General features: G+C 39.5%; 1 long non-coding RNA gene across 2 annotated transcripts; it reads left to right on the forward strand.

Annotated features, from left to right (window-relative positions):
* Window positions 1-6,734: 6,734 nt before the first annotated feature.
* On the forward strand, window positions 6,735-12,414 carry LOC122193894. 2 transcript variants are annotated; one of them, XR_006182998.1, is made up of 3 exons: window positions 6,735-6,817; window positions 8,733-8,877; window positions 9,055-12,414. It is a non-coding gene; the product is annotated as an uncharacterized LOC122193894 (long non-coding RNA). The 2 variants fall into 2 exon arrangements; XR_006182999.1 differs by having other exon boundaries at window positions 11,103-12,414.
* The last annotated feature ends 935 nt before the right edge of the window (window positions 12,415-13,349 follow it).

Genomic DNA, 13,349 nt, shown 5'->3' on the forward strand with positions numbered 1-13,349 from the left:
ATATTGCCTATATTCAGTATTGAATATTGAATATTGGTTGAAACCAATTCCAGTGTTGCAAAAACAAAATTATTGTAATACCGAAGGTATTATAGCCACTGTTGTCAGTAGGTATTTCAATTGTCAGAAGTGTCAAAGGGAATTTGGACAGGGTTGTACATCAGACAGAGACAGATGTACTCATGTGATCATCAGGTGAAGTGCAACCTGAGACATGCAAACATACCTAAGGCTCTCTCACCTTGCTGACAGGGCTCTTTCCCCCATAATTGCTTGGTGGAGGCTTGCAGACCAAGGCTAGACCGGAGGCTAGGACCAGCTCTTCCTTCTCTCTTCTCTGAGGTCCTGGACCTCACCAACCCAAGCTGTTCCCTGACACTCTGAATGTTATGCTGCTTCTCCCTCCACCTCACATAGGGCCAGTGCTACTGATGGAGTTGCTGGGGCCTGCTCCCCTCTAGTGCTGGTGCCAGGACATCCCCAGCATTGCAGGTACAGGGAGGTGCAAGAGAGCAGAGCTGCCAGAAGCAGTCCTGTGTCCAAGAGTGAGAAGCACCATGGCAAAGCCCAAAAGCTCAGCTCAACACATATCTCTAGTGAAGTTGTTCAAGTGGCAGCCGATGACATCACTTTTTCCATCTCCATCTTACTACAAGCTGTGAAATGTACTAGTGCTCCAGTCTGCTGAACAGGCAAAAAGGCTGGGGAAAGGGTAAGGGTTCCAGTGTAAGGAGTGCATTTATGGTTTTAATTAAGCTGATTTTTAAAAGCCTTTGTTTTTCAATCTAAATGGTTTCACATGTTGTCTTGAGCAGTTCCTTACCTCACATGGCACTGCAATATAGGAGCTGTTTCCCTTGGAGCAGAGGCCACACCAACTTAGATGAAAATGTGGTGGAAAAGCACTTGGTGCAGTGGGGACACTCTCCCAGCAGGCACTGCTAAAGCTGCCACACCACGTTGGTTCTAGTGCATGCCATTTTTGCACTTCCTTTACGTAACCTTGCTGTAAACTGTAATCGTACCATCACTTCACTGACCCATAGGAAGAGGAGGAACAGCCAGCTGCTGCTGTGTGCCAGTCTTCCGCTGAAAGGGAGAAGGAGGGGCAGGTAAAAGAGCACGTGGGATGTCAGTGTGAAGTGTCCTCTTGTAGCCAGAGATTCACAACAAGAGCTTTGATACTCAGAGAGAGGCGCAGCCAGTGTGTTCTTTTAGGAAGGATTAGACATGGCTTCTTCATCTCTCATTTTCTGCCTTCTTTTGGAAAACTTCTACAAACACAGATGTCACTAGTCACAGATGTGGCCCATATAGGCAGAAAAGTGTCTGCTCTCTAATTGGGAGCTCTATTTCTGAACTGTAGGTGGAGAAAAACAGGCATTTGTTTTTTTCTAAACAAGCTCTTGGTGTACTCTTCATTGATAAGGGCTGAACCTTTTCCCTGGGATGCTGCTTCCCAGTCAATAATATCCTAACCTTCCTGATCACAGAGACCAGCAGCAATGTGCTCCACTTTGCTTGGATATCCTAAGCAGCATATTTTATGATTTTGAGGCTTCTGTATGTTAATGTGGGAAAGAGTTTCCATGCTGGTTGTGGAGAAGCATGGAATACTGTTTGCACTGGGGAGACCCAGACAAGAAGAACCTGGTGTGGTTGTTCTTCAGCAAGGCCTTGGTTCTTCTGCTAACTTTGTAAAAGTGAAATTTGGTTATATCACGCAGGAGCGATTCAGTGGCCTGCAGTTGGAAGGGAGGTGAAGGCACAGAAAGGAAAGAAATGTCCACAGATCAGATTTATGAAGGAAAGGAGGTTCAAGCCTACGCCTGTTTGTTAGCTGGGGCTTTCTGGTATGCTGGGGCAGTTACAGCTCCACATGCTGCTAGTTGTCCCAAGCTTTGCAATTGGCCAAAGCACAGAAGTTGTTTTTGCAGACACAGCCCCTCTCTTCCCTCATGATAAACAGAATCAGTTGCAGCATGTTCTACCCACAGCCTCCATCAGAGCTGGTGAGGGTTGAAGGAGAGGGAGGACTTCAAATCCTACTCCCCAGCCACAAACATCCTTCATAATGTGCTATTGCTTCATCTGCGTGGTAGTAGCAATCAGAAGGAGCAAAATAAACAAAGTAGTATCTCATGGCTATCAATATTACCAAGATCTTAGGTCTGGTATTCTATTGAAGTTAGATTTAAAGTAGCTTTAACAGCCAGTTCGTTACTTAAGACTTTTAAGTATTTAAAGCACTACATAGTTGTCCTTAAAATGGCAAGTGTCTCCTGACAAAAATATATTGATCAGCCCACCCACTGGTAGCTTAGGGTTTCCCAGATGATTATGCTTCTGCGTATTGGACTGCTGATGGGTTAAGGTACTTGCGCTGGGGATAGAGCAAAATGACATTGTGATTGGGTGATTGTAGTTGTCATGGTGCTGCATGTGCAATCAATGTCCAATAGAGGTCATGGTAGGGATCCCTCAGTTCCCTGTGGATGGGGTCCGACCAGCCATTCACTCCCTTAGCAGCAGTTCTTCTAGCATGGAAAGTGAAAAGCAGTGTAAGTAAGGCTGTGAGAAAGCATTACAGGTGTAAAACACAGCGTTAATTGAATCTTGACACTCTGAGGGTCTTAGGAACAAGAGTAGCTGTCAACACTGCTGGCTTCTGCAGTACTGTATCTGGATATGGTTTTGCTGGCCCTGCAGTTTTGGTGGAGGATTGCGATTCACATCCTGTTAAGTTACTTATGCACTGAACACTCAGTGAGTTTTTGGACCAAAACACAAGTTCATTAAAGCTGTTAGACAGCTTCTTTGCTCAGACTCCTGACAGACCTTTGGCATACACAGAAATTCCAATTTCAGACTCCTTGTCAGAGTGATGAATCCGTTCTGTTTGCATTCACTAGGTTTTTGGCTATTGAGTACATTCTTCTCAGACTGTCAATCTGATATTCTGTCAGCACAGTTGTAACATAGCAGTTTCATTGCTTCCAAGCTCATTTAGCATCCCCGATCATCTTTCTTTTTCTTTGTAAATGTTTGTGAAACCAGATTTACATACTAAAGCATGTACATCTTATGGTTTAGAGGGTGGAATGCTCATGTGAAATGCAGGCTGTATTAAATGTTACTGATACAACCTGGATGGTGTGTAAAGAGCAGTTATTTTAGCTGTTCTTAAATCTTTGCTCTTAAAATGATAGAAGGGGATTAAAAAATATATCATTAAGCCTACTTTGCCCAGTAGCATGTGACATTGTTACTTAATTGTCTGAAAATAATGTTTGCATCCAATTTACATGTAAATAGGAAGAAATGGAAAAGAAATAATTTCAAATGGAACAGAACAGCATTCTGGTGCTCTGGAGATACCACATTCCCTCTTGTTAATTAAAGCTAATCTATAGAAAGACATCATTGTTTTCGAAAAAGTTTTATTGTGTTTTTCTTTTCTAAATTAGACCAGAATCTGGCATCTGAGACTGTTTAATTAACATTTACAATTCTAGTTGTTAAAATATATTCTTTTTTCAATAAAGTCTGAACTCATGATTTATAAAGATCACATATGCTTCCTTTAATAAAGGTTCCATTTTGGTGGACAATAACTCTTACTGTATTTCACATAACACTGTTTTTTAGGATCTCTAAGTGTGTTGGTTTTGTTCTGAGATTTGGATTTGTTGTCTCATGGTGTCTTTTAAATTGGATCCAGCTATCAGTAAAATGTACTCATCTTCCCTGAAGTTAGTCTCCTATTCTGCAGACCAAGATCTGAGTACAACTCCTGTTTTCTCTTCTATTTTCAATTCTCACCTCTTCTTCTATTCTCTCTTAAGGTCATGGCTTAGATTATTTGCTTTCTAAATCTTATTTGTAGACCTCAGAAGTAAAATATTTATTTTCTGCTTGCATATGTATGATTGAGAATATAAGCAAGCTAGATCATTACAGTATAATATAAAGCTTTCTGGGAGGGTATTTGTTTTTAGGTATGCCTGATTATTTGTGTGAAGCTCAGGAGAGTAACGCAGATTAGACAAAGAAAGTTGTCAGCTGGGTCAGAAGATAAAAATTATATAAATAATATAAAAATATAGTTCTACAGATACATTACTGTAGGCTTTTCTTTTGAAAGTGGAGTCACATACTTGATGCCTGATGCGAGTTTACTCCATCAGCTTCAAGCACCATTTACAAGAAGATGGTGGCCCAGACTGTTAGAACAAAAGGATTATCTTAGAGCTAGATTATCAGTGAATTTTATGTAAGTATTTATTTCATTTGAAATGTTATGTAGATTTTACTATGTCTGAACATTATCATTTTGCTTTTAAAACATTTTGTACTGCACTGTCAAAATACAGGTGGTATTTGAGTTGCACATAATATTCTGTGATTCTGTGTATTTTTCTTGAAGTGAAATTAAAAGTTAATATGAGACTACAGGAAGTGGTCCTAACCTGGGCAGTCTGTGCTATCTGGCAGTAGCAGCCCTTCAGGGTGTTTTGCCTAGAGATAGCCAGTACACAGATCTTGATGCAGTTATTTTTGTAGAAACATGTCAGTGAGTTTTCAGATGTCAAACCTGAGAAAGTGGCTTGTCTGAGTGTCTTCCTGTCACTGAGCTGAAGCTCAGAAATGCACAGTTGAGATTTGGGGTGACTTAAAACCTCAGGGGAGATTTGAAGGAATTAAAGGGGGGGTGCATTAGGGATCAGAGGTGCAACCAGGCCTCTCCTGGGCAGAGCAGTTCTGAGCCACTTCCAGCTTTGGCAGATGGTGCTTTCAGCTGCCAGGCAGCAGGAGCATTGGAGAGGTGGCAGGTGCTGCTGTGGTTCTGCTGAAGGCAGCGCATGCTACCAGCAGCAGTGGGAAGGGTAGCTGTGAATCACTTCTCAGGTTGAGTTGGTCCCAGGTAGCCAGCCAGAATGACATATGGTGTGCATGTCTGCACCATGCAGGAGAGAACAGAGAAATCACAGAGAGGGAATTAGGAGAAGACTGATGAATTCTTATTTTCACCACTGTATATTGGCTTCTGAGAGAAAAGCAAGAGCCAAGAAGAGCTTACACAGGATGCGGTATGGGTTAGCTCAGCCCTACCACAATAATTTCTTTCAGAATTTCCTTCTGACACTGGTTTGGGCTGCTCACATGACACATACGTTACACTGCAAAGCTGAGGGGCTCAGCTTACTTCTGCTCTGAGCAATGAATTTGGAGGAACCAAAATTATTTTTTCCATCCTCCTCTTATAAGAATAAAATTGTCATGTGTGTGTTATGAGCCTAAAGGCATGGACTATAAAAGAAAAAATGGTTCTTTATAGTACTCAGGTCCAAGAAGAGACTACATTTGCTGTGTTATGCAGCAGCCTATGTGCCACGTAGTCCGTATCTGCCCCAGCCACACTCCAGGTCTCCTTGGCACTGCCATGCCCTCCTGCACATGGTCTTGGCGCTGCCGTATTGCTCCCCAAAATGCATCCACAGGCCAGCTGTACTGCTGATTGCTTTTGTGGGCCTGTCAGCAGCAGCTGGTGCTCCTGCAGTGTTTAGCACCATGGCAGTGCAGGGGCTTTTTGGGAAGCAGGAGGTAAATGTGTAATCTGAGGATAACAGACATGCTGCTCCTGCCCCAGCTGGCAGCTGTCCAGCATGGCAGGGCTGGGGTTGTGCCAGGATTTGTAACGACCTTGAGAAAAATAGAAAGAAAAGTGTGTGCAGTCCCAAATCTCACTCAGTGTTTTCCTTTCAAACTTTTTGAAAGGAGCTTTATTGCTAGGAGCAGGAACCCAATGGAGGAAGGAATGATTAAGGAAAGGACAAAGCTTCATTTTTCCATCTTTTGCAAAGTGATGGGAATTCAAGTAATCAGACAGTGGCAGAAGGGTATGGCAGACCTGCACTGTGTGAGGCAGTGGGCACATTCACCCTGTAGCTTTGCTCTGCTCTCTATGCAGGTATTGTGGTTCTAACCAGGAAAAACAGTGTTGAGAACTGACTTCTGCACTGTGCAAACCAGGTGCCTGAGCTGTTTTTGAAATTTAGACATGAGGTCCTCTGACTTTGTCCTGTAGGACAAAGGGGAAAAAATACTAAGAGCACTTACATTATCAATGCTGACTATCAGAACAAAGGCTGAAACAAGAGGAGCAGAAGAGTGGTTTTGTTTTGTTTGTTTGTTTTGTTTTTTGTTGTTGTTGTTTTGTTTTTTGTTGTTTTTTGTATTTGTTTTTTTCCTTTGAGCTCAATGCTGAGTCAGAAATAGAGTAAAAGCCTTCAGACTGATTAGTGCATACAGCTGAGGAAGCCATGAAAAGTAATGCTTGTGCTGCAGGAGTGATAAAGAACAGAAAGTTAAAAACAGCAAAAAGTATGTGCTTTTCAAAGGCATGTTCGTTCTACTTAAACATAAGTTTATTTCAGTTGTGATTTCCTTGAAAACTTTAATACTGTTCGTTACAGTGTGTTAATAACTGGTGTTCCTCTGTGTGGTAGAACAGCCTAGCTTTTTGAGTTCATACAGATTTGTATACAGAAGAAGATGCTTCAAGTCGGTGCTAAAATACAGATTATTTCACTAATCTAGAATTAGATGTACATTTTCTAGTCTTGTGGGGTTCCAAATGCAAGAACGACACAGATAAAATTTCTTTTCTTTTTTTTTTTTTAATTTGTTTTTCTTCTTTTTTTTTTTTTTTTTTTTTCTCTTTCCATAGGTTCGTCATCGGTGGTGTGAACTTGTTGTTAAACACAAATATGTGTCTGGATATGGAGATATTGAGAAATTTCTCAGAGAAGATCAGGTCAGTTGGATTTAATCAACATCTTCAAAATAATCACCTTTCACACCTTCTTGAAACCAGTAGTGTGACACTAAAAGCTTGTTTTATTGCATCTACTTGCTACAGTTGAAATGCAGAATAAGTATTCAGTTTTTCCGTTTCCTTAAGCTCTATAATTTAAGGAATCTACCAACGTGGTGATCAGCTCCACTAAAGCATGCTAATCTTACGGTAGCTGGTAAAATATGGTATATTCTCTCCCACTGCTTCCATTATATGCAAGCCAGAGGAAAAAGCGATGCTAGGAAAATGATATAACAACATCATTTATGACAACAATATATATTGTGCTGTTGAGCATATTTTAATCATATGGAAGGATGCAGATATGCACCATCAGAAAGGGGAAAACATCATCAAGTTCACACAAACATATTGATTTTCTTCATGTTTGGAACAAATATGGTTATAAATAAGTACAAATGTTTTCCGGGAAAGAAATTTTGCAGCATTTTTTTTCATGTAATCTTCAATATCTTTCACTGACTTTATTCCAACAGTAGAAACAGTTTATGGCACAACCAGATTCTGGAATCGTTACAACTCAAATCAGAGTGATTGCATATCCTTCCTGATAATGAGAAACTTGGACATATTTTATTTTTTAAGTCTGGGAAAAATGCAAATGTGGCTATTGAATTCTCTCCAGGATTACAAAAGATCAGAATGTTTGTTGCATTTTAATGTTAAGGTTTAGGGAAAAAATATTAATACTGGGTAAAAAAGCTAATTTCTATTTGAAACAAAATTCCATCATTTTGACATTCACCATAAAAACAACCCAAACCCAGCTCCAAGGCAGTGTGATCTCCAGCTGCAGATCCTGGAAATCAGAGCTTTAGGTCTCAGGATGCAGGACAGTGTGGTTAGGGCACTGTCACATCATCTGGCAGACTTATGTCTGACCGAGACTGCTCCCTTTGATTTCAGCCAGTGTTAGATTATAAATTTCACTATTAAAGCTTAATTTTTAATCTCACCAGTCAATCTTAGAAATTGTGAGAAACAGTAGTACAAACTGTGTTTTTCAATATTATTCCTCTATTTCCTCTCTTGCAACTGTCCAAGCATTAAGTAAAACTGTAGAAGCTAATGTGCTATGCTGCTAATGTTTCATGTAATCCGGTTTTGATAAGTGCAGTTTAATACTTGAATCAAATTATAATTTGATTAAAAGCTTCTATCTTCAGAAGAGAGAGAGGGGGAAAAAAAAGCTTTGCCTGATGCATTTCCCATGAAATTAGCCAGTGCTTTGCTACCTGCTATCAAAGGGGCCCACATCTTACTCCCACATGTTCGGCTGTCTGGTTTTGTTCAGGATGAGCACTAAGAGACATAATCCTGACAGAAGGTTCAGCCACATCTCAGATGTCAATAAGAAAGTCTGAAACACAGACCTGGCCACACATTCTTGATTTTGAGTTACAGAATTGCCAGGTGGGAATTCTGGAGTGGGTGTTCCAGCTGATGTGCCCTTTATTAGTGTACGTGGAAACGTCTCAGTTGGAAAGAAAATGTGTATCCTGTTAAAGGAAGGACAAGCTGGTTTCCTAAGGGGCATTTGGAAATATTTCAGGTAGTGGTTAAAAGAAAACAGATTTCAACTTCAAAAGTGGCAAGAAAAATGGGTGAGAAAACACTTTCTTGTCATGACATTTCTTAAATTAATATTGTTTTTTTCACTCTCAACACAACACATAGGCAATTTTAGGCCACAGAGAGCTAGCGAAAAACTGCATTCTGGGGAAAGTTATGCTATAGAATATAAGGCCTTTTTTGTGGTGTTTTTGAATTAAATGAGTATTTGGAGGCCAACAAAATGAAAACCATCCAACTAGTCATAACAGGATGACCGTATGTTATGTTCTTCTTTCAGGCAATGGGTGTGTATCTCTATGGTGAATTAATGGTGAATGAAGATGCCAAACAACAAGAACTTGCATACAAATGCTTTGCTGCAGCACAAGAACAAATGGATATGTCCTCAGCCGAAGTGGTGGCAGAGATGTTATTTTGAAGAGGTGAATTTTCTTTTTAAATTAAACATGTTGATCTGCCTCAAAAAGGAAGAATATGCAGAGCTCACAAAACATAGTAAACCTTGGCATACCACAGAACTTGTGGCTGCTTAGCTCAAGAAGTAACTCTTGTTTGAATATCTTCTTTTTATTAATTAATTTTTTTTTTTTTTTTTTAAGCTCAGCTGCTGGAGTGTGAGTTAGATGTATAGGCACTTGCTGGAGAGCATGGAAATGCTTTGCTGTAAACTTTGTGCTGGATATACGAAGGGCAGTTGTAAGTCAGAATGGCCAGGAAAGGCCAGGTTCCACCTACAATTGTTTTCTATTCTGTATTCTTAACTCTGTCTACAGCATACTGTATGAGAAAGCACATGCTGATTGTACAGGTAGTACAGGTCTTTGAAAAGAATGTGAGCCCCAAATGGAAGTTGTTCTCACATGATTCAGATTTGGTTTGAAGTGCACAATTTGTTCTTCACAACCATGTAGAGTGTAGTCAGGTGTTTGGAGACTGGTTATAAGATAAGAGTAGCCTTAGCATAAAGATGCTGGTTAATGTCATACAGAATCTAATTTGTTTCTGAAATTAATATAGAAAATTCAGTAAAGAAGCAAAATTGCAACAAATATTCACAAAATAAAGATTGCTGTAGAAGGAGGTTATAAATTATTATTTGCAAAGATATTCACTATCTGTCAGTCTATTTGAATTGCTTCTCAGTGTTTGTACACATATTAAACACGAAGCCAAATAGGATTAGTGAATATCTCTTCCAGTATACCTCACATTTTTGCTTCATGATATAGCTCACCTGACAGACTGATTGCCTTGACTTTGGTTTCAGAATTAAGGCTTCTAATTTAGCAAAACCATTTTTTTCTAATTGGTACTTAGTAGGAATCTTGATTACTTTTTTCCTCCTATTCAAGCCTGTACATGTGGCATTACTTGAATGTAAGTTCCACTTGAATTCGTTGCATTTATTTTTGTGAAGTACAGCAGATGCCATGAATACAAGTTTGTTTATAAACAGTTCTGTACATGTCTGTCTATACATGTTCTGTATAGGCAAGCAATATGTCTGTTTGAAAACCTTTGTGGGAAATGTGGTGGAGACTGAAGAGTGCAAGGGTAGCAGTTATGAGGAGAAGATTGCCTTCTAAATAAATAGACCTACGGGACTCGCTTACATGGTCTCCCAGTTATCAGGGGCGCACAGTAATTGGAGTTACATACAACATTTTACAATCTGGTAGATGCCAGGAATAGGAAGATGCAGTTTGTTCTGGTACTACAATACTTGGCACCATCTTTCTATATTTCTCTAAATAGTGACATAAACTTTTCTACAACTTCTGGTGGTAAGTATCTGTCTAGCACAGGAACATTATATATTAGCTATGCACAATAGTCTAGAATTGCTGTTTGACTTTTTAGACAGATTAGAAATGCATAGTGAGCTATAAAATAAAAGCTAAAGTGCCACTAGGAATGTGTCTGTGTGACTGCACAGGCTTCTTTTAATGTTGTGGCTGTTTGGGTTCCTGGCATGATGATTTGTGAGTTAAGATTAAAATCACATTGCCAGGGATTACCACATAGCCATGACCACAGCTGCTACTCTGAAAATGACTGTAACTATCTGATAACACGTACACTGTGGCATCCTCTCCATCCATTAAACAAAAAAGTCCAAAGAGGAAAGGAGCAGACGCATCATGGAAGAATCTCATCTGATAATTAGTGGTACTGAGATGGAGACCTCTCTGGTGAGGTGCAGAGCTTAGCTGATTGGTGAACAGTGATTGTTTCCCTCTTTGTTCACAGTGGCTAAGTTCTGCACCTGAAGAGAAGGTGAGATGAGGATGTTTCTTAAGTGTCAGCCTGCGCAGGGTGGAGACCATTTGCTACTTGACGGGCAGCTTTGCAATTAGTGCTGGTGTGCCAAATACAGTGTGGAGTGGCTAAGAGGCAGAGGCAGTTGGAGAGGACCAAAGACATTCTTTTTTAGTTGAAAATAAACAGCACTCCTTCTGTCTGACTGCAAAAATAGGGTATTTCCTACAGTAACATGGTTACAGAGCTTTTCTAAAGGTCAGAGGAAATTAGTGTTTGTGATGTTAAACTGGAATTATCTGTAAAGCTTTGTTTTGTAGGCTCTTCTTCAGTGTATACTCCCGTGTTTTCTCTGCAGCTGTAGCTTAGTACTGTGTATCGTTTGCAGGAAATGGTTGTTTCCGACTGGAGCTGCCACTTACGGCTGCTGCTGTTGTCCCGAGCATGGATGGACCCGTCCTCCGGTGCCTACTGAGCTGATATCAGTTCTGATTTTACATACTGGCTCAGTTCAGCAGGAACAGGAGTCGAGCCCTAAAGCAAAAAAATATATATATAATAAAAATTAAAATTAAAATTAAGAAAAATATAGATGTGCCTTTTCTAAGAGCCTTTGAAAAATGTTGTTATTGTTTTCTCTATAAAATCAAGTTAGTGTACATTATGCTGTCCTGACGTTAAACACCATACTCTTAAGGTGGAAAAGCTACCTCAGTACTGTTTAGAAAACTATTGGCTTGTGACAAGAGGTATGTGAACATGTATAATATTGCACAGCATTACCCTGATAACGCCTCCAGCATTATTTTCAGAGTAACCTGCTAATAACTGGGGAAATTGCTTGTTCTTTGGCTCTTCTGTGTCTTCTCCGAACATTGTTGTGGTACCTGTAAGGAAATCTCCCTTCCCAATGCTCACAGTTCTATCGCAGAAGATGTAGCGGGAAACAGTGCATTTAAAATACAAATTCAGCTTTGTTAATGTTGCAACCACAGTTATGCTCTGCTAGTAACCTAAAAAAATAACATTTCAAAATAAGGAATACAGAGATACTGCTTTATTTTTACGGAATAATAACTTTCACTGCTCTTTCCGTTACAGGAAAGATCACAGAGAAATTCATTTAATCTATCTCCTACTAAACCTCGGTGGTGTAGGATTTCCTTGACCCAAGACATCAAAAGAAGGATTAAGTAACTGCTAAAACAATCAGCTGACAGAAACATTTACCTTTCTGTATTTGTTTTCCAGAGGCTCACTGTAACCAAGAACAGGTAAAAATGCAGAGAGACACCAACTGGCTTTATACACACAAACACACACTCTATTGTGGCTCTAGGTAGTCCTTACAATACAATTTGACAGGAATTGATGAAACTTTATTCTGTACTTAAGATTTTGTTTTAACTTCTACACCACTTGAGAAAGTTACATAAAATTAGCTGGATGGTAGAGTGGGGAGATTAATTAGAAGATGGAATAATCTCTGGAAGATGACCAGCCATTGATACGGTGATGGGATGGGACTGAAAGAGAGATTAAAATTTTGTTCCTGTCTTGGTAAGGTTAACTTCTACCAGAAATGTACCTCTCAAATTCTAGAAATATCTTTTACAGCCCTGTTCTACTCCTTTTTTCTTCACTCTGTACACTATTGCTTTAAATCTAATTCTTGTAACAATAAATATGTTTTTCAAATATGTGTAGTTTCTCCATTGAATAGTAGTTCAAAATTAGTTTGTAAACCTAAAAAGAAAAAAAAAAAAAGCAACATTTCAAATTCCACAGTAAGACAGAAGAAGCCAAATGTGGTTAATAGATATTAACAAGAAAAATTACACTGGAAAAGTCCAGTGCATGCAGTTTCTTAAAAGCCTACCTCACTGAAGACATGAGCCCAAGGAGTCCCATTCCTCTATACTTCGCCTGCTTCCTCACATCCTCTCTACGGGTACAATGTTGTCACCTGAATTACAGATCAGGCAGCACCTTCTGAATGTAGAGGAGTTGGGAAATCTATCAAATGCATGCTGATATACTGCAATTGTAATTGTAAAATATTCTTGTAATGCAGTTACACTCACAAATGTAGTAAGGGATCCCATCTTTTTATAAAAGAGTTATTCTTTGTTTCACTAGGTTTTTCTGCAAAGGCCAGCAAAAAAAGTCTGCGTGCTTTTTTATTTCTTTTGCTGCATCATGGAAAGAACCCAAAGCTGAATGAGACTCTTACACAAGACACCTAAATTAAGTATTGTTCTTAGTCAGTACTGTGAAAGCTATCCAGCATATGAGATGTTCCATACTTTGCAAATATCATCAGATATCTGTAAAAACAGTTACTTTTCCTGCCTTATTTTTCATTTGCTCACTGAGGACAGCTTCCTACAGCTGTTGCAGTCTGTTTAAGCAATATAAACAAGAACATGCCTTTGAACATTGGTGGCCCTCACACAGCTTTGTCCTTCATTGTGAAAATGCAACAGCAAATCAAAAGCCTAACATATAACCTAAAAAATGGCAGAGAGAAGAGCCCTCATCCTGCAGCTGAGGCTATATGGTCACTTGTTGCTAATCCAAGACCTGCTGAATTGAGTGAGGCTTTAGATTAAGAAGTTAGAGTGGCTTCACATGG

Source organism: Lagopus leucura, unplaced genomic scaffold, assembly GCF_019238085.1.
Source record: "Lagopus leucura isolate 7727_CA_CO unplaced genomic scaffold, USGS_WTPT01 93-50_obj-0_obj, whole genome shotgun sequence".
NCBI lineage: Eukaryota > Metazoa > Chordata > Aves > Galliformes > Phasianidae > Lagopus > Lagopus leucura.